Source organism: Balaenoptera musculus, chromosome 10 (assembly GCF_009873245.2).
Source record: "Balaenoptera musculus isolate JJ_BM4_2016_0621 chromosome 10, mBalMus1.pri.v3, whole genome shotgun sequence".
Classification (NCBI taxonomy): domain Eukaryota; kingdom Metazoa; phylum Chordata; class Mammalia; order Artiodactyla; family Balaenopteridae; genus Balaenoptera; species Balaenoptera musculus.
The window spans coordinates 3,798,633-3,818,908 of NC_045794.1; the positions used below are offsets into that span (position 1 = coordinate 3,798,633).

General features: G+C 51.3%; 1 protein-coding gene across 1 annotated transcript in view; it reads right to left on the minus strand.

The window, feature by feature from the left end:
* CRACR2A (calcium release activated channel regulator 2A) overlaps window positions 1–19,537 on the minus strand; it is a 125,283-nt gene extending 105,746 nt beyond the window's left edge. The window contains 2 exon segments of the mRNA XM_036864731.1: window positions 6,778–7,022; window positions 19,439–19,537. The gene's annotated coding sequence lies outside the window, so the exon portion shown is untranslated.
* Between the last annotated feature and the right edge of the window lie 739 nt (window positions 19,538–20,276).

Here is a 20,276-nt window from a genome sequence, read left to right on the forward strand (position 1 = left end):
CCCCTTCGCCACCAGAAATGAAACTCCTAGATAAATCAGTTGACCCATATGCATCATTGAGCTCTAACTGGAATCTGAAGGAGAAAAGGGAATGCCATTTATAACAAAATAATAACCTTTTCAGTGAGGAAGTACCCATGCGTGACTGCTCTGGAACCCAGAATGAGGCAGACAATGCTTATACCTACTCGTGACGGGTAAGGTTAGGCTAAACAATCCATGTAAGGAGCACAAGGAAACAAAAGAGCAGAGGACAACACAATAAAACACGTTAGGATGAGAAATAACAAACCCGTTTACCTGTCTGCATCTGATAACAGGAAGGAAATCACCTCACTGCGAAATTAAATTACAAGTGTGGAAATAGAGAAAACAAAGAAGTAAATTATTCTTGTGAATGAGCTAAGCCTTATATACAAGTATGATGCAATATACTTCAGCGTGCTGAGACATGGAACAAAGTATCATGGAAAACAAGTCTCTAACCTGGAAACTCCACCCATGGAGGGGGGTAGGCACACATATTCAGTCTTTTTTTTTTTTTTTTTTGAATTTTTGAATTTTATTTTATTTATTTTTTTTATACAGCAGGTTCTTATTAGTTATCCATTTTATACATATTAGTGTATATATGTTAATCCCAATATTCAGTCTTTAGCATTAAAAAAGCCTTGGAGGGCTTCCCTGGTGGCGCAGTGGTTGAGAATCTGCCTGCTAATGCAGGGGACACGGGTTCGAGCCCTGGTCTGGGAAGATCCCACATGCCGCGGAGCAACTGGGCCCGTGAGCCACAGCTACTGAGCCTGCGCGTCTGGAGCCTGTGGTCCGCAACAAGAGAGGCCGCGATAGTGAGAGGCCCGCGCACCGCGATGAAGAGTGGCCCCCGCTTGCCGCAACTAGAGAAAGCCCTCGCACAGAAACGAAGACCCAGCACAGCCATAAATAAATAAATAAATTAATTAAAAAAAAAAAAGCCTTGAAAACATTATCCTTTTCCCTTAGGGAGAGGGGAGAGGAAGATGGATTGGAAAAAGTTGTTTGGTAGATCTCTAATGAGAACATCAGAGTCAGAGTGAAACACACAGGCAACCCCAAAGGAAATCATTGTAATATGTAAATTTTGCAAGAGGTTTCTTATCATTGAACTCCATATATATGTATATAGATAGATAGACTAGATTATACATATACACACAGTAGAATATAAACTATTTCAAAAACAGCTTCTATAAAGAAGTTCACTGCGATGGTGGCATCTCAGGTGCCTGCTAATTTAATAATGTGCTGCCCTATGTCCATGTCTGTTAGATGGAGTCTCGAATCTCCTGTTACAAAGGTTTCCTTGCCTTTGCAGTAACTCCACATTGCACTGAAACCCTTTTCAGTTAAATGTATGTTTGGAAATGCTCTAAACTAGACAGAACGCGTGGAGTGGGGAAATTATCCAATCACCTCAGGACTCTGCCTTTATTCCATTTAGGCTTCTCTTCTCGTCCCAAAACAACCAGCTCCTAAATCACTGGGCTTTGGGCATAACTTCTTTGAAAATGTTTCACACTACTATGTCAAAGGTATTAACTGATTTCTCTTTGTGTTGGATTGAGTTTGGCAGGGCAGGTGACGATTCTTCACTGATGGGGTTGATTTGCCCATGGAACCACAACGAGCATCCCTAACCCCCACCCAGTCAATGCCAAGGGCATCTCTTAGTCACACGGCAGCTCAAAGCCACCCCACAGATTTCCAGAATGCCCTGTGGGGCTTCAACACTCAAAGCACTGTGGTCCTTGGACCAGCAGTAGCACCTGGGAGTCTGCTGGAAATGCAGGATCTTCAGCCTTGGACTAGACCTACTGCATCAGAATGTTCCTTTTATAAGGAGACCCCCAGGTGATTCATCCACTCACAGAACACAGCGAGGCACTACTCCACCGACCCCATCAGGAATCCTCACCAAGTTCACCCTCATTCATTTCTCCAATGAGGAAACAGGCCCAAGAGGGCAGGTCAGCTGTACATTTTGCTCCTCTTTTTTTTTTTTTCTAATTGAAGTATACTTGACTTACAATATTGTGATAGTTTCAGGTGTATAGCAAAGGGATTCAGTTATACATATACATATATATGCATATATCTATGTTCTTTTTTCTTCGATTCTTTTCCATTACAAGGTATTGAATATAGTTCCCTGGGCTCTACAGTAAATCCTTGTTATTTATCTCCTCTCCTTGTCACTAAGTTCCTTGAGGACAAGAAGGACACAGGATTCTTCTCTTGAATGCCCACCCAGCTGCCAGCACAGAGAAGCCCACACAGCTGTGGGCCTAGAAGTGCCTGTTGTCTGTATTCCCTCCGGACTCCAAATTCTCCTTTGTACCCAGAAAGCAGCTCGCTCCCTTTGCTCGTCCACAGAAGCACAGGCCACATGCCCCCAGCCCTCACGGTCACTGGGGCACATCTACCACCTTGGTCTTGTCAGTTTCACCACCAGCCCCAGCTGCACGGAGGACCACAGGGTTTGACGAGGCACCGGCTCCCTCCCCCTCCCCCTGCCTGTAGGCCCTTGTGGTTAGCGTCACACTCGTCACACTGTCACACTCGAGAAAGAATAAATAGAAAGCAACCCCCCACCCCATTGTTCTAAGATAACCACAGAGATGACAGATGCTGCAAACTTGGGCGAGATGAAAGATAAACAGTGACTATAAAAAACCAAGAAAGGCGTGTCCCAGTGACGAGAAGCCCCGGCCTGCAGATCCTTCTGCTGGGGTGTGATTTCAAAAGTCCAATACAGCGGCCTGTGAACTGTGCCCTCCTGGCCCCATCCCCGCCCCCAGGCTGGCCAGGCTGGTCCTTCACTGGGGAAGAGAGTGAGTGCCTCACAGGGAGGTAAGCCCAGCTCACCTGCTCAACAAATGACCAGGAACGAGAAAAGCTGAGCTGGAGGACAGCGAGGGGAAAGGAGGCTTCCTTCCGGCCGCCTCTCGGCCCCGGCCGAGGCCGTCTCAAGGAGCCCACGGCCTCGGGAGAGTAGGACCATCAGCCTCCCCCCAGGCTGCAGGCAGAAGGATGGCTCAACACCTTAACTCACAGCCTGCGCTTCCGGGCCCCGCTTCCTTCCTTCATCAGGCAACGGTGGACCCAAGACAGGAAACCACCCACCTCCTTACTCCACGGTGAATTTGTTTCTCTTGTCAAGAAATTCAGGACCCAGCCTGACACATCCGGGTACCAGGTGGCACTGCAGCTTTCGGTCCACATGTCCTCACTCGGCCCCTCCGACCAGGATGTGGCTCTTCCGTCTCATCTCTCACGCCTGGCACAGGGCCTGGCATGCAGAAGGCGCTCCGTAGATGTTTGGGTACAAAAGACCCTCAGGGGCAATGAAGCCAACTCCTCTCTATACAGTGTGACAGACCGCAAAGGATGAGCCATCGCCTTTGTCAGGAGAACAAGACGGCATCCTCTTTATGTGCCTTCTTTGGGGCGCGTCGCCATCTCACCCATTTTCAGAGATGTTCTCTTTGTCGTGACCGTCCTCACCATGCCACCACTGACAGCAGTCACAAAGGTGAGAGGTGTAACCGTAAACCACACCTCTTTTTTAAGACTCTGGAGGCAGCATAATATACCGGCTAAAACAACAGGTTGTAGAGCCTGAAATTCTTGGGTCAGATCCTAGGTCTGCCATGTACAAGTTATGAACCTTGGCAGAGCGACTTCACTCCGTTACTGTTTTCTTGTCTCTAAAACAGGAGTAGGGATACCTTGTCCTCATGGGGTTCTGGTGCGATGACATATGTCATCGAACAGTACTCCTGACTGTCTTGTTCGTTTTTACTGCTGGGCTCTGAGCAGCTAAAGTTCTCCAAGCAGAGCAAAAGTGACCAGCGAGCAGAGTTCCTTCCCTCCTACTCTGAGATGAGAAGAAGGCAGGGGCCTAGCAAGGCAAGGATGCGCTCAAGCGCTCAGACGATAACACACAGGGGCCGACCCATCAGGTGCAAGTGAAGCAGAATCATATCCACGTAGACGTCTGCCCTTCCCTTTCTTCTGGAAAAAGACAGCCTCCCTGGCTTTCATTTTCCACTTTGAAGAGACATAAGGACGAGAGCAATTTCCCTTCCTTCTTAATCTACTATGAGAAAAGCAGCACCCTCATGTGCTCAGTGAGAGTCAACGCTCAGCCTTAGTGGAAGAGACAGAGAGGGGGTGGAGAAAACGTTGGATGTGGGCAGCAGGCTGGTCCCCAGTTAGGGACCCTTAGAGACAGCTGCCACTCGATCCAACCAGCTGTCAACAGTCATTAGAACCCAGTGTTTCCAGCCCTTTTGATCATTCAAAGATATTTCCGAATTTTAAAATGTTGTACGTGTTCAGGTACAGGACGAAATACAGTTTTATTCACTGCAACGTTACTTGTAATAAACACCAAACAGCTATAAACAGCTTGTGTCCATCAGCAGGGATTGGTTGAATAAATGACGGTGCATCCATACAACAGAACACTCACAACCATACAACATCTATGGGATGCAGCGGTTCTTAGAGGGACGTTCATAGCGATACATATAACGGAATACTACACCCCTGTGAAAAAGAAGGAGAAAGCTCCTGGTTCACTGATAGGGAAAGATCACCAAGATCAATGAAGCGAAAAAAGTGAGGCAAAACAGCGTGTATAGTATGTATACTATAATTATGTAAGAAAGAATGGGATGGAGGGAGGATGTATACTTGTACTGCTTCTTCTTTGCAATAAGAAACTCTAGAAGGATGTATAAGAAACAAATAAAAATGGTTACTGGGGAGGGGGCAGGACGGGCAGATGGAGGCTGGTATAAGAGGTCACTAGATATCTTTCTATAATGATTTGATTTTTGAGCTATGTGAATATAGCACTTACTCCAAAAATAATATAAAAACAATGTGAACACCAGCCACTGTGAACAACACACATCTACAGGCTACACATGGCCTGTTGGCCTCAGCTTTACAACCTCTGCACTAAGGGGTTCCGAACGGGAGGCAGAAAGTTGGCAGCAAGGGGTCCAAGTTGTATTGGGTCTGAAGACCAGCAGGCTGTTCAAATCTGGCATCTGGAACCCCCTCTGGGTTGCCTGGCAATGAGCTGGTTGGGCCCAGGAGCTCCTGTTCTCCCAGGAGAAGGGGGTGCCACTCTCCACCCCCTTTGGAGCTTGGGTTTCTCCACCTTCCTCCCAGTTAAGGCTGACCGGAACCCAGATGGTCTGTTTGCTCCCTTCTGTTGAGGCCTCTCCTTGACTTGCCCTATAAAAAGGTGCAGTGATAGGAGCGTGGCGTCCCTCCACTGGCCAGAGCGTCATGTGTGTTCCACTGGGCCCAGCCACGTTCCCTGGATGCCGAGAGAACAGAGGACACGGCCCGCTGATTCATCTCCCTGTTCCTTCCACCCGCACCAAGGGACACAGTAACTATTCACCCCTGGCCCCGTGTACGTCCTAGTCTTGTCACTGAAAAGAGCTCACTTAGTGTTCCAGGTTGAATTACGATCTCCAAGAAAAGGCACAGTGAAGTCCTAAATCCCAAGACCTCAGAAGGTACCCCAATATGACTGGTGTCCTCAGAAGAAGACAGTCACATGAAGACAGAGACACACAGGGATAAACCGTGTGACAACGCTGGCAGAGCGTGGATTACGCCGCTGCAAGCCGAGAAACGCTAAAGATTGCCAACCAACTGCCAGAACAAGGAGGAGGCCAGGAAGGATTTCCCCTGCAGGTCGGAGAGGGAGCAGGGCCCTGCCGACACCTTGACTTTGGACTTCCATCCTCCAGAACCGTGAGACAACACATTTCTGTTGTTTTAAATCACCCAGTGTGCGGCACTCATTAGGGCAGCCCTAAGGAATGAATACACTCAGGCCAGCTCTAGTGGCAAAGGCATCTGACATTCTCCCACCTCAGTAGGTGCTGATGGCAACTGTGCCCAATGAATGAAAATTCTAGGCCCTGACTGATCACGTTTTATCGCACAGGTATACAGCGAACAATCAAACAGTACGCAATTACTGAGTACTGACCTCGTGAAGAATATAAGAGAAGTAGAGTATTCTGTGACTGCCCTCAAGGAGTCGACAATCTGAAGATTTAAGACAGACACATAAAACGTAACAACACACATCACAGTGGCCAAATAGGCGTGACTTCACCCCCCAGCAGACGCTACATCGGTCACCCGTAACTAAACCCCGCTGCGCTGCCATCCGGACCCCATCTTCTACTGTATTGCATTCTGGCTGAAGACCTGGGGAAACTAGAATGTCAGGCTAGCAGACAACTTCTAGAAGCTGTCACTCCTGCTCCTGGCCTGGAACTCAAACTTCTCGCCCGCCCACCGCGGAGGCCCACTGCTGTCTGTGACGTTCCTCTGCCACCCTTGATCGAAGGCGCTCACGTTGCTTTCTCACCCACTTGCTTTTTCTGTTCAGAGAGGCGGGCCCTGGAGGGACAGTCAGCCTTTCCTGCAGCCCTCCACAAACCCGGCACGCAGAAAACACAAGCGCCACGTGGTCTGGGAGTCCACTTTGGTAAGCTGACCAACAGTTTTTAAGAGGGGCTACGGAAGATGAGAGATACTGTCTCCTGCGGCATCATTCCGAACCTCTGCTCGTTCGGCCCAGCCTTCCTGCAGGCGGCTGCTCCCACCATACCTGCCTCTGGGAGCCTCTGATTCTCACCATGAGAAGCCTCGTGTCCAGCTACACACCCGGGGTGGGCAGGGGTCCGGGCAGCTCACCTTGACTGGTCTCTCCTGCGGTTTCTTCTGGATCCCGGTCTCCGGGGTCCTGCTGCACCGGGGCTCGTCCTGCAGCTCTCTCCGTAGTAAGAGCCGTGGCCGTGCTGAGTGCCAGGTGGAGCCCCAGGCCGGGCTGATGAGGCAAGGTGGCAAGTCGCCGCTGCCCCACCCTTGACAAGCAGCCCAGTGGCCCGACAGTGGCTCCAGGCCAGTCTCCTGAAGGGCAGCTGTGGTCAGGGCGGGACCTGCGGGCGGAACACACAGAGGGAAGGTGTCCTCAGTTTGGCTTCAAGTAACTCATTATAGATCTCAGGATAGAGAAAGCCCTGAAAGTCTCTTAATTTTCCTCCTGGGACTCCTGAAATCAACTGCCAGCTGTGGTGTGGGTCAGGCTTTGCAGCAGACCCTGGTTGCCTGCCTAATATCACTCATTCTTCCCTTCCTCCTTTCCAAAAAGATGCCAATTTTGTTCATCACTCAGGGTAGTAAGCGACCTCCTGCTCAGCTCAGGGCCCCATCCAGTCAGAGCGAGTGCAGGCCCTTGCCGGAGGGTGGCGTGGGTGGGCTTCTGACCCGCCTCTGCTCACTGAGACAGGAGAGGGCCTTCGTGGGAGGGACGCTGGAAACGTTTTCCTGGCCCCTAAGGGAGATGCAGGCCCACCTTCCTCTGGTATCAGGGAAGTGGCAGGGTTAAGCTTTGTTCTCTGGGATGAGATCTCTGGCTTTAATGCTGACCTGGGACTCCATCCACACAGCCGTGAGAAATCACTGAAGCCACACCTAAAGGCTGCAAGAGACAGGATCTGACTTGCATTTTTAAAAGGTGACTTGGGGGCTTCCCTGGTGGCTCAGTGGTTGAGAATCTGCCTGCTAATGCAGGGGACACGGGTTCGAGCCCTGGTCTGGGAAGATCCCACATGCCGCGGAGCAACTGGGTCCGTGAGCCACAACTACTGAGCCTGCGCGTCCGGAGCCTGTGCTCCGCAACAAGAGAGGCCGCGATAGTGAGAGGCCCGTGCACCGCGATGAAGAGTGGCCCCCTCTTGCCACAACTAGAGAAAGCCCTCGCACAGAAACGAAGACCCAGCACAGCCAAAAATAAATTAATTAATTAATTAATAAAAGGTGACTTGGGCTCCTTGTGGGAATGAATTTAGGAGGGGGAGGAGGGGGAGTGGATACACTGAGACCCGTTAGGGGAATATTACAGTCCAGACAAACGCTGGTGTGTCCTGACCAGGGCGGAGGCAGATGAGTAGGTACAGGTGAATGGATGCTAGGCTATTTAGAAGTGGGATCAAGAGGATGGAGGGGTTCGATGTGGCAAAGGTGGAGGAGAGGTGGAGGCTGCCTCGGACTCCGTGGTCCTCTCTACATCCATCCTGGAAACTCTCAGAGATAAAACGACTCCTGAAAATCTCCTCCTCTTGTTTGGTCCATGCCCCTTCTGGCATCACGTCCTCGGTGGGTGGGTGCTGAACGGAACAAACCTCCGCTGGGTGAGCCGCGCCGTGACTGCTACTCACTGAGGTACCTCACGAGCTGCTCGGGGCACTCACAGAAGCCTTCAGTACAGGGTGGGCTTCTAGGTCCAGAAGGCCGACCTCCATCGCATTGCTTTTCCCTCTCCTAGTTTTGTCAATACTAAATAAATATGCTGGACTTCTATTTCCCGCGTTACGGCAGGCTAAGTACTTAGACGGACCCTCCCACTGAAAATCTTGTATAAATGATAAAAAACAATATTTCTAAAAGCACTGATAAGCTGGCAAGAAAGGAAGGAACTCACTGGCCAGGCATGTCTTCAGATAATGGGATATTCAGGTTCTGACTATAATAATGACTATAATGTAATTAAAGAAATTAAAGACGTGCTGGTAAATATGAACAGGGAACAACAACAACAACAACAAAAAAAACATGAGAAATAATCAAGAAGGTTTGAAGAAAAATGGACCCAAGAGAATTTTTAGCAATAAAAATTAAATAACTGAATCACAAACTGTGGACAGACTTAATAGCACAGTAGATACAGCCTGAGAAAGAAGCAGTGAACTAGAAGCTAGGTCAAAATAAATTAACCAAATGCAGCCCAGAAAGACAGAGACTCAGAAAAATATGGGAGCTTAGGAGACATGAAAAATAGAGGCTAACATATTCTTAAAAGCAACCAAAGAGAAAGAGTTCCCTTTCAATGGTTACAACGTAGAATACCTTCCACACGCTAAACCAAAGTAACTGTCATCTGAGAATTCTAGCCTTAAAGAAGATGTCCTTTAAGAATAAGAGAAATGGAGACATTCTCCAATAAATAAAACTCTAGTTTGTCACAAACAGACCCTCATTAAACGACATTTTTTAAAGGGGTATTTCAGATGGGAGGAAAGATTCTAGATGGGAGATCTGAGATTAAAGAAGGAATGAAAAACAAAGAAAATGAAAATAGAGTTTCTCAGTCTGTTGTTGAGGAAATAACATCAGTTGGGAGTCAGCCATATTTATCTCCCATCTTGCTGTCATTTCTTACTACCTGGGAAGTTTGAATCAAGTTACTCTCTCAGGACCTTGATAGCCTCATTTTAAAAATACATAAGCAAGGTCTCTGTGAGGAATAAATGAGCCACCACATATAAATGCTCAGAACATAGATTCTGCATTTAGAAGGTGTGAAATAAATGTTCATTTCTTATCTTTTCAAAAATTAATAAACAAGCAAGTAAATAAGACATTGTTAGCAAGAAAGAATCCCTCCCTCTGCTTCAAGTGTGAGATAGAATTCTAGCACTTTTCCACGTCGTAAAAGGCTGCACTGCAGAGCTGCTGTTTTAGAGGTTTTCTTTTCATCTTTTCAGTAGCAAGCCTAAGATCTTTCAGACAAAATATTTATGATTTCTTTATTTTATAAATACTGCATGTGAACACACAAGCCCCAGGGATAGACCCTGGATTCCAGCTTAACTCACAATTTTAAAATAAATTTGTGTTCAGTTTCATGAGATCATAAAATACGTGCTGGCCCATCCATGGGGGCAAAATGTCCTGTCCTGCCCACCCCTTCCCAGGGCTCTTCCGCCAACTAGGAGGTAGCAGCACACAAAGGATCCCTCTGTGCAGTTTCTGCATCCTGCCCCCCGGCCCCCGTGCTGACAGATACCCTCCCCAACTCCACCCCTAACTTCACTCTCCTTTTCATTTAGGGCAAGGAAGCCAAGCTAAGGAAAGCGACCTTAGTCTCCTTTAGATTCTCTGCCTAATTTTCATATGGCACCAATTTGGTGGTGGGGGGCAGGGAGGGGAGACGGGGATGGAGAAGGGACAGATACACTCAGAACCAGTCTTTCCCTGATGATGTCAAGGAAACAAATAGCACCAGTTAGGAGGTCCTAGGACCTGGGCTGACATCCTTACTCTGCCCTTTGTCACCTATGTGTCCCCAGGCAAGCCAGTTAACCTCTCTGACTTTATTTTCCTCACCTGTAAATTGGAGTCAACAATTATTCCATATTTGTAGAGCATTTTACAATTTCCCAACTGTTTCCTCAGTCATAATTTCATTTACTATGCACCGTCAGGTATATAATACCCAGCATAATGCTCACCTCACTGCTGTAAAGATTTAACAGCAGAGCGTGGACGGCTGTGTACACGGCAAAGAGCTCCATCCGCGTGAAGGATCATCACCAGCGTCACATGATTGACCCTCTTAAGAGCAGGGGCTCTGCTGTCCAAGTGCCCGTGCTTGGATTGATTCTACGCTGACCGGCTGTGTGACCTTGAGCGAGTTGCTTAGCTTCTCAGTTCCTCCCTTCTAAGTGAAGGATGGTAAGATTAGCCCCATCTCGCAGCTCAGGGCTCCGTACACGGGAGGCTCTCTGGGAACGAGAACCGACTGTATCGACACCAAGTTAAGCCCACGGGTGTCTGACCACACACATCCGCACTCCCTGACTCCCAGCATCCTCCTTCCTTTCTTATCCGTGGTTACATCCACTCTCCCCACGCCTGGGCAAATATTGGCAAAGGGAGGGCAGAAGCTCTGAACAACAGGACACACTGTGGACGGTTTCTTGAAGACGACCAGCCTTCAGATTCTCACTAGCTTTGTGGGTGTCTCCAGGCTGCTCTGGAAGGAAGCACAGCCCAGGCTCCCTGAGGTCCCCGGCAGCCCGACTCTTCCCACTGCCAGCTGAGGGTCTTGCTTCGGCGGACCAGAGAGTTCTGGAATATAGGTCGCCGGCTAAGCCTCAGTCCCCTAACTGGACTGTGCGGCCACCCTATTAAAAGGCACCCAGGCCTGAGCCGACACCACGTGGACCTGTTAGATGACCTACGAAGCAAATGGTTAATTAAGCCCAACTTGATGAATGGATGGAAACCACTGGGTTGCAAAAAAATATAAGCAGCCCCACTTAAACGCACTTTCACCTGTCACTGCTTCACCCCACTGTCACGACCTGCCTAAGAGACGGGAAGGACAGCTATTTCATCAGTGAGGCAGCCCAGGCCCACCACCAGCACGTGGAGAAGCTCCTCCCGACACGAACCTGCCACCAAGCACAGCTGCTCACCCACCTGCCGGCTCTGGCCCCCGGCACTGAGTTCTAGAACTGCATCCTAGGAGAACCGCATCAGGACCCCGTCAGATGGGGCAGGGCCGGAGGACGGGAGCTGGTCACTCAGCTTGTGTTTTAGTCCCAGGAAAGAAAACACATGCTCAGTTGGCCTGGAGGTCAGGCTACCTGCCGTCGGCAGTGGGGTGGGTACATGTGTCCCCGGGTGATAGCGAGACGGTCAGCCACGACCACCCCTGTGCTAGTTAGCACCTCTTTCTAAAGCGACTCTGGACAGCCTGGCCCAGAGACTCCGCCGGCTGCAGACGGAGCATGGCACCGCTGCCCGGTGAGGGACACGCCACAGCCCCGGGCAGGTGGGGGCAGAGAGGTCTCCATCGACCATTGTGACCAGACCTCGGACGGGGCCAACTGTGAAAAGCTGCCTTTGGCCCTATAACCAACCAGGGCTGGCGAGGCAGCAGACAGGAAAGAAATCAACAGTGGCCTATTGTTAAAAGGGTATCACTTGGCTTTTCCTTGCCGTCTGTTTTGTTTGGCTTTCCTGGTGGATAAGTTTGTACGAAGGGAGTCAGTCTCTGAGGGTGGGCCTACCTGCTTCCCCCTCAGCCCCATAGCACCTTCTGTGGGGCTCCGATCACCATCTCCTTCCTAACGGAGCGTGGTCCATGTAACACACAGCCACATCCATGCAGACTCTAGAGAACCCCCCTCCAGAGCAGACACTCGTGTGCCAGGCAGGGCCAGCTGTGCTTGATTCTATATGACAACCTCTATCCACAGGAAGCAGGAAGGTTCAGAGGGTCCAGGGCCGCATCCTGGGTCCTCACAGCTTTTAGATGGTAAACTGAGTCAGTGGAGGCCAGCCAGAGGAGAAGGTGACCCTTAGAAATATGGGGAGGGTCAAGGCACATCTTATGGCCTGGGCAGAACTTCATCGGTTTAATTTCCATGCAGACTGGTGCTCAGACGCTGTCTACTAAGATGGACTGAAGAGCCCCCATGGAACATTCTTCCAGGACCGAACCACTCCCATTTGCTGAATTCCACCATCCTTGCAGGCCCCGCTCTGTTCTTGCCTAACTAGTTAAGCCTCTCCAAAGCCCATGTCCTTCTAGAGAACATACAGTCTGTCCTGCTCCCTCGGCAGGGGTCTCCTATGCTGTCAGAAGAAGTACTGTGGCCTTTGTTCTTTCTCCCAGTACAACGCACTGCACACAGTAGGTGTTCAACCATTTTGCTTTTGTTCTGGAGGGTTTTTTTGGGGGGGGGGGGTGTGCATTAACATTCAATAAAACCGCATTGATTTATTCCCTCCTGCGTCAGGAAATTCAGATGTGGTGTGTGGAATAACATGATCACTATTCAGTACAAATTAGAGCTTTTGATTCTATTTCTAATTCCAGTAAATAGGACTTGTGCATTTAAAAAGATATTTTTAGTTTGCAATGTGTGATTACATAATGGAGGCCTAGTCATTTTTTTTTTTTTTTCATTAACATTCATTTCCCTTAGCAGTTCCTTTCTGCGTCTTTGTTTCTGATTTGAGCTGTGGTTCAATGTATTAAAATTGCGTTCCTTAAAAAGAAGTTCCAGAGCAGACTTTTTAACTGGCCCTCCCCACCCCTGTATTTCTGACTGGCCTGTGCCTGGGGCAGCTCACCTGGTGTGGAGTCAGGGGATCTTACAGGTGTGTTAACAGAGCTCTGGTATCAAGCAGAGCCCTCCACCCACCGGAGCAGCTCTTTGCAGGCAGCCAGCGTGGGGCGCAGGGAGAAGCAGCATGGTGGGGTGTCCCTGAGGGAGGTGTCTATACCAGAACTAGGTGTGTGAACTCAGACGACTTATTTACCTCTCTGAGCCTCGGTTTTCTCATCTGTAAAATGGGGATGCTAAGTCCTAGATGAGAAAAAGTGCCTGGCACATGGCAGGCATTCAATACATTCTCTTATTTGCAGGGGTCCCTGTGGAAGTCTGTTGGGGGCCTTGCTGCTTCTCCAGCTGCCTTCATCCCCAGAATTACACCACATCTACTGAAACCAGAACCCCGAGCCCCGAGCAAAGATGAACCCCCAAAACCTGAGTACAGGGCAACACAGCAGGGGCTAGTATAGTTCACGGAGAGAGTAATGACAAGCAACAAGAAACGTGCCAGAGAGCTGGGCATATATCTGGAGAAAACCATAATCTGAAAAGATACGTGCACCCCAATATTCATAGCAGCACTATTCACAGTAGCCAAGATATAGAAACAACCTAAATGTCCAATGACAGATGAATGGATAAAGAAGATGTGGTGCATACACACCATGGAATACTACTCAGCCATAGAAAAGGATGAAATAATGCCATTTGCAGCAACATGGCTGGACCTAGAGATCATCATACGACGTGAAATAAGTCAGACAGAGAAAGACAAATATCATATGCTATCACTCATATGTGGAATCTAATTTAAAAATAAAGATAGAAATGAACTTATTTACAAAACAGAAACAGACTTACAGATATCGGAAACAAACTTATGGTTACCAAAGGGGAAACATGGTGGGAGGGATAAATCAGGAGCTTGGGATTAACATATACACACTACTATATATAAGAGCCTACTGAATAGCACAGGGAACTCTACTCAATATTCTGTGATAACCTATATGCGAAAAGAATCTAAAAAAGAATGAATATACATATATAAATATATATATATGTATAACTGAATCACTTTGCCGTACACCTGAAACTAACACAACATTGTAAATCAACTTACTCCAATAAAATTAAAATATTAAAAGTTCATTAATTAATTAATTAATTAAATGCCTTGCTGAGCCCCTCCCCCCAACAAAAAAAGAAATGTGCCAGAGAGACACAGCGCAGAAGATAAAAATGCTAGAAAGAATGCCTGCTGGAGAACTAGGAAACACACTTAGCCACATTTGTAGCAGGACAAACACAACCCAGAAATAAAGTACCTTGTCCTGAGCAGACGCAGGGTCAGGCGACAGCAAGACACAAAGAGGGCACAGAAAAGCACAACTGATCACCATCAAGAACAAGAGCTGATGTGGTGACCCAGCCCCTGCCGGCCAGAAAAGTGAATCCCGACGACACGACACATGGCTGGTTAGAGTCAGAACTGTTCCCGGCGCTCCGCACCCCGAGGGGCAGGCTGGGTTGAGCCCGTGACCCTGGGGCCAGGTTGCCTGGGTTCAAATCCCAGCTCAGCCTCTCAGGAGCCGTATGACCTCAAGCACGTTACTCCAGCTCTCACAGCCTTGGCTTTCTCATCCATAACATGGGGAGAATAACAATAATAGTTACCTATCTTGCAAGGCTGGAGTAAGGACCAGTGAGTCCACTGGAGCCAAGCTCTCAGCCGCGCCTGGTGCATTTCTGGGCATCCAGCCTCAAGGCACAGGTGGGAAGGGGGTTCCTGACATTCTGTGTTGGATCAGGGTAGCGCTGCGGGACGCTGGTCTCCTTCCCCCACCTCAGCACCAGTGCAACCTTCCAAACCAGCGGGCAAGGGTTTGTGTTTACAGGGCTTCAGTGTGACAAAGCTCCATCCATTCACCAAATCCCGGAGCTCAACACGGAGCGATCTCTAAAGTAAATAAAGTGAAAATAAGCCAATCGCCCAGTAATAGGAGATTTTCCTCTTGTCTGCCCTGGTAATTCAGCCATTGGAGCCAGCCTCCTATTCCCCTGAGTTAAAAAGGGAGTTCAGGAAGCTGCCTGGCCAGAAATGCAAATGCAGGTCTGGGAGGCGGGCGACCACACCACTGGATCCTGGATCCGGCAGGTCTCAGCACACCCACAGCGTGTGCACTATGTCTTGCCCTTCTCAGCTTTCCTCTCGGCCCAGCAGGACACGGAGCTGCACAGACCCAGGGGTCCCGGGAGCAGAGGGCCCGGGCCAAGCCAATGAGCCACAGGGCTGCTCTACTATGCAAATAAAGGGCCTTCAGCACAGGCTCAGTGGGTTCAGAGGCCCTTGGAATCTGAGCCTCGTGGGACACCTGTCTGCTCCCTCCTCCCTGCATCTTCCAGAACCGCTGGAGTGTCACCAGAGTCAGGCTCTGCTGCCCCGTGACTGCCCCCTTGGCCACGCCAGCCCGACCAGGATGTGTCAACAAACGGGCAGGGGAGAAAGTACTGCTGACATTCTGAGAAACCAGGGCTGGGAGCCAAAACAAACTGACAAAGGGAATGCAACGTCTCGGAAGAATCTGTCACAAAAGAAAAGCTCATATTCCTCAAGCTGGGAGAGGCCCCTGAGTGTCACTTAGTCCCCCAGACGGTGGCCCCTGAGAGTCCCCTCAGGCAGACAACCCACTCCCCACACTGGCCTTCAAGAGGGTCTTCCTGTGTCTGACCCAGTCCATCCGTCCCCGTGACCTTGTCTGAACGGGCAGAGCGGTTACAAGGCAAGAAAGAAGGGAGAGACCAGCCTGAAGCAGGTGCGGAGGCCGCAGAGGACAGAACCTGCAGGGCACTTCCTCCCCATCACCTCGGGCTCAACCACAGATGAAATCAGGCCAAATCGGCCTTTGAGAACAGCGGGGAAGGGATGACAAGGACCAACAGGTCACGAGCTGAGTCGTGGAAAGGGACAGGGAGTCTTGTCTGTGCCAAAGCTGTTGGTGCGTCCAAGCCTCCAGGGCCAGTGAGGTGTGAAGCTGTGGGCCCCGGCTCGGGGGCAGCCAAACTGCCTGCTGCAAATCCTGCCTCTGCCGGTTACTGGCTGTGTGACCCTGGGCATGGTGCTCTGCCTCTCTGTTCCTCATGTACTCTTCCTGTAAAGCGGGAATGATAGCAGCGCCTACGCCCCTGGGTTCTCGTGAGGCTTAACCAAGCAGATGCACGTCTGGCGCTCGATGTGCCTCCTCTGTCATCAGGATGACAACTCGCCCAGGACATCCTGGCTTCTGCCCGCTGTCCCGGCGTCATTGCCAACACTCTGCCTTTCACTCTCAAACGTGAACGGGTTGCAGGATGGATGGTCAGGCTGAGTAGCTCTTGTCTCTTTTTAGGTCCCCCTGGTTACCTCCCTGCTCCACGCTGCCTGAGGATCGGACAACCAGGTCCCAGAGGGTGTGTCCCCCAAGGTAGCTCTGCCCCGTGCCGGAAACTTGCTCAGTTTTCCTTTCCTCCTTTTCTCCTCCCTTTGTCTCCCGGTCTCCCGCCTGTTCTCTCTGCTGCTTCCCTACAGGTGCCACCTCATTTACATTCCGACTTTAGTGGGGACTTCCCTGGCTCTGCACACGGGGATGGGATGCTTTCTGGCTCGCTGACTAGACTAGCTAGGTCTCACCACATTTCCCTTAGAGAAATGGAAACCCTCTGAGATGTCAAACATGACTTGACCACCAGACGGGTGAATGGAAATCGTTTTCCATTTTGCGTATGGGTGTGAGTGTGTATTGTTTAAGGGGGAAAAAGAGAATAACAGTTGGAAAGGGTCCATCCGATGCGGGGGTCTGTCTGTGAAAAACCCCACCCAGGGCGATTTTATAAAGGGAGAGGCTGGAGACTGCCCCCCGCATGGCAGTGGAGAGGGCCAGGAGCTCAGGGGTCGGCACCCCCTCTGCCACTCACTCACCACTGGTGAAGGACCGTGATTTCTGAAGCCGCAGTTTCCCCATCTGTAAAACTGAGCACGCTTGGCCCTAGGTCACCCAGATGCTCTGACACTGTGAGAGGCCTGGCCCTGTTCTTAGGATCCTGAAAAGGCACTTGTGGAATTCCACAATATCCTGCAAACCCACCTTCAGGGTCTGTCCAGCCCTTTTCATGGGCGAAACACAGGAAGGAACCAAGGCCTGGGACAGTGTGACAACCTGAACGAATTCTCACCCAAGGAGTAATGGCAAATGCCTGAGGGCCCTGAGCACGGACACAGCATGCACGCATGTTCTGTGTGGGCGTGAACTCAGCGACTGACTTACCAGATCCCTGGGGGATCCCCCACCAAACTCGCTCAGCCCGGCCACCCCCCAGCTGCCTGTGGGCTCAGCAAACCCATGACAGGGAGCCTCGAGGCAGGGGTGCAGAGCCATAGCTACTGCAGCCCCGATCCCGGTGCTTGGGACCATCACAGGCTCACACATCTCCAATCACCACCAAACCCGACGCTGCTCCAAACCTGGGCTTCCCTGTCCAGCACTGGGACCCCAATCTCCATCACCATGGTCTCTTTCTCTGCTCAGGCCTCTGACATTTACTTAGCTGCCAGATTGGATCTATTCCAGCTTTCTCTGGTTCAGTCTCTGCCCCACCACTCATGTGCTGTGTGACCTTGGACAAGTTGTTGACCTCTCTGAGTCTCAGTTTCCTCCTTTATAGAGTGGAGACAGTAGTAACAATCTCTTCGTAAGGTTGTTGGGAGGACTAAATGGGATCCTGGGTGGAAATGCCCTACCACGGGCCCTGGCCTGTAACAGACTGTTTCTCCTCCTACCCTCGCCCCTTTTAGCAGCATCCCAGGTCCTGCCCTTCTCCGCATGCCCTGCAGCCCGGCTCAGCCTCCTCTCCTTCCCGGGTTCCCCTCCCACAGCACCCTTGGCTTCCCAAATATCGCTGCCAAATGACAAGTTCTTCTGAACCCCAGTGACCTCACTGCCCTTCTCAGAACCCATCCCAAAATGCCCAGGCCGAATAAGAAGTGCAAGTTCCCTGGCCTGACACACCAGGCCTTCCCCGACCTCGTCCCAACCAACGTTCTGCACCACACTGCCCACTGCGTTTTCCCTGGTCCCCAGACACCGCCACCTCCCCGCCTCTGCTGAGACGTCCCTGCCCCCAAATGCCCTGACCCAGCCTCCTCCTCAAGGCCCAGCCGAAGCGCCACCTCCAGAGGGCCAGCTGACCCGTTCCTCGCAGAGGTGACCACTCCCTCCTGCAAACTCACCCTAGACTCACGTTATTCATCACCCTTTCCAGTCAGTCCTGAGAGGCGAGGGGACCTCCGAGGGCAGACACAAGCCTCTCATTTACCCCCCAAAACTGTGCACAGAGCAGCTCTGATGGGCAAACACTACCCAACATGGCCATACATGGTAATGTCACCCAAAAAAGGACACGAACCCTGGACCCCCAAACTAAAATAATTCCAATTCTATATGGAGTATGCTGCCCTAGCAAGTTTCATATTCTTAGGCCCACAGCCTTGATAAAAAGATTCTTTGGTACATGCTGGTTTCTTCCAGAGACAGGGAACTCACCGCCTCATGAGTTAGGCTCTTCTCCTGGACTCTGATCTGCCCCCCTTCTGGGGACTCCCACCCTCCGGGCCTTTCCTGCTGTCTGGAGCCGCTCAGAACTAAGTCATCTGGGGTCCTTGGTATCCTCTTCAGATACCAAACCCAGGGCAGACTCCCAGCAAGGTCACTGCGTGTATGTGGACAGACGTATGTAGTCAGAGGACTTTCCCGTGCACGCACACACGTACACACACATGCACACACACATGCATACACACATAGGCCAGAGTCAGCAAGGCTGGCTGAGTCACGCAGGCAGACCACAGCTCAAGTGGGGCCAGGGAGGAAGTGCCGCCCCATTTCCTGACCCTCCTTTGCTCTGGGAGGTTCTCTTTCTGTCTCTTTGTCTTTCTGACTCCGTCTCTCCCAGCACTTTGTTTCTACTCAGGGCCACAGCCTGCTGTCCTGGCCCTGTTGCAGGGGCTCCCGGCAGCACTGACCTCCAGGTGAGGACTTCTGGCTTCCAGACCTGCCATCCTGAACAAGTCACTTCACCACTCTGAACCTCGGTTTCTTCTTCTGTGAAATGAAGAGGCTGGGTGTGGCGACAGGGTCCCTGAGGTCCCTTCTGATCTCAGACCGGGGGCTTCTGGCCCTCCTCTAGTCCGCAGAGGGTTCAGAGCGTCATGGGGGGCCAGGGCCAGGCAGGGCCTGGGGACAGGGGTGGGGAGTCCAGCTGCTCCTGGGGCGCACACCTCGGAACTCCATGTGCTGCACACACTCGCTGGCCCCCGCGGCGGGCCAGAGAGCAGGAAGCGCCACCCGGGCCGGCTGCCGGGCGGGGGCGCCCACACGCACCTCCCACCTCCCTCCCTCCTCCGGACCCACCTTGCACCGGCCGCCGCCGCCTCGACTCTGCCGCCACCGTGCGCCGCCGGCCCACAGCTGTCAGGCACCGCCCGCTCTCCCGCCGCTCCGCGCGACCCCGCGCCGCTGAACCGGCCCCCAGCGGAAGCGGCGCCGGGAGCCGCCGCCTCCTGGGCGCCCTCCGGGATCTGCGCGCGCCCGCCGCGTGGGGACCGGGCCGGTGGCGACCTCTGACTGCCCTGCGGGGGAGCCTGGGTGTCGAGGGCGGGGCTGCTGGTAACAGCCTGCCTGACTGGTCGGGCTTCCTGGGCCCCTCTGTTCTGGAGTCCCAGAGGCCTCTTGCCCCCATTCCGGGATGTTTCCAGGCATTTCTCTAAAGGTGGACATCAGTCCCCGGCCTTAGCAGCCCGCTAAAAAAAGTTACAGACCAGGTGAGTCTCCCTGAAAACCTGCAGGCCCCCTCCAGCTGGTATCTCTGGGGTTTTGTCCTTTATACATTTCTGCCTCTTCTGCACATTCTACCGTGGTCATGAGGGCTTGTGTAATAAAAAGCATCCAATTAATAAAGCATTAAATAAATCTTCAAAGGCCTCCTGAGGCAGTCGGGCTGAAGGATGACCCTGAGCCTGGCACACAGGGCCCTCTACGCACACTCTCTGGACACGAGCTAACTTTCCAGACTCACAGCTTCTCCCCCAAACACACACATGCAGCCACGCTCTGGCGGCCACACACCAGCTGCCGGGGGCTCTTGCTTTGCCTGGAATGCGCTTTCCCATTCTTCTCTGCCTGCACACGAAATCCTACTCATCCATCCAGGCCCCACTGCAATGCCCGCTTCTCAGGGAATCCTTCCCCA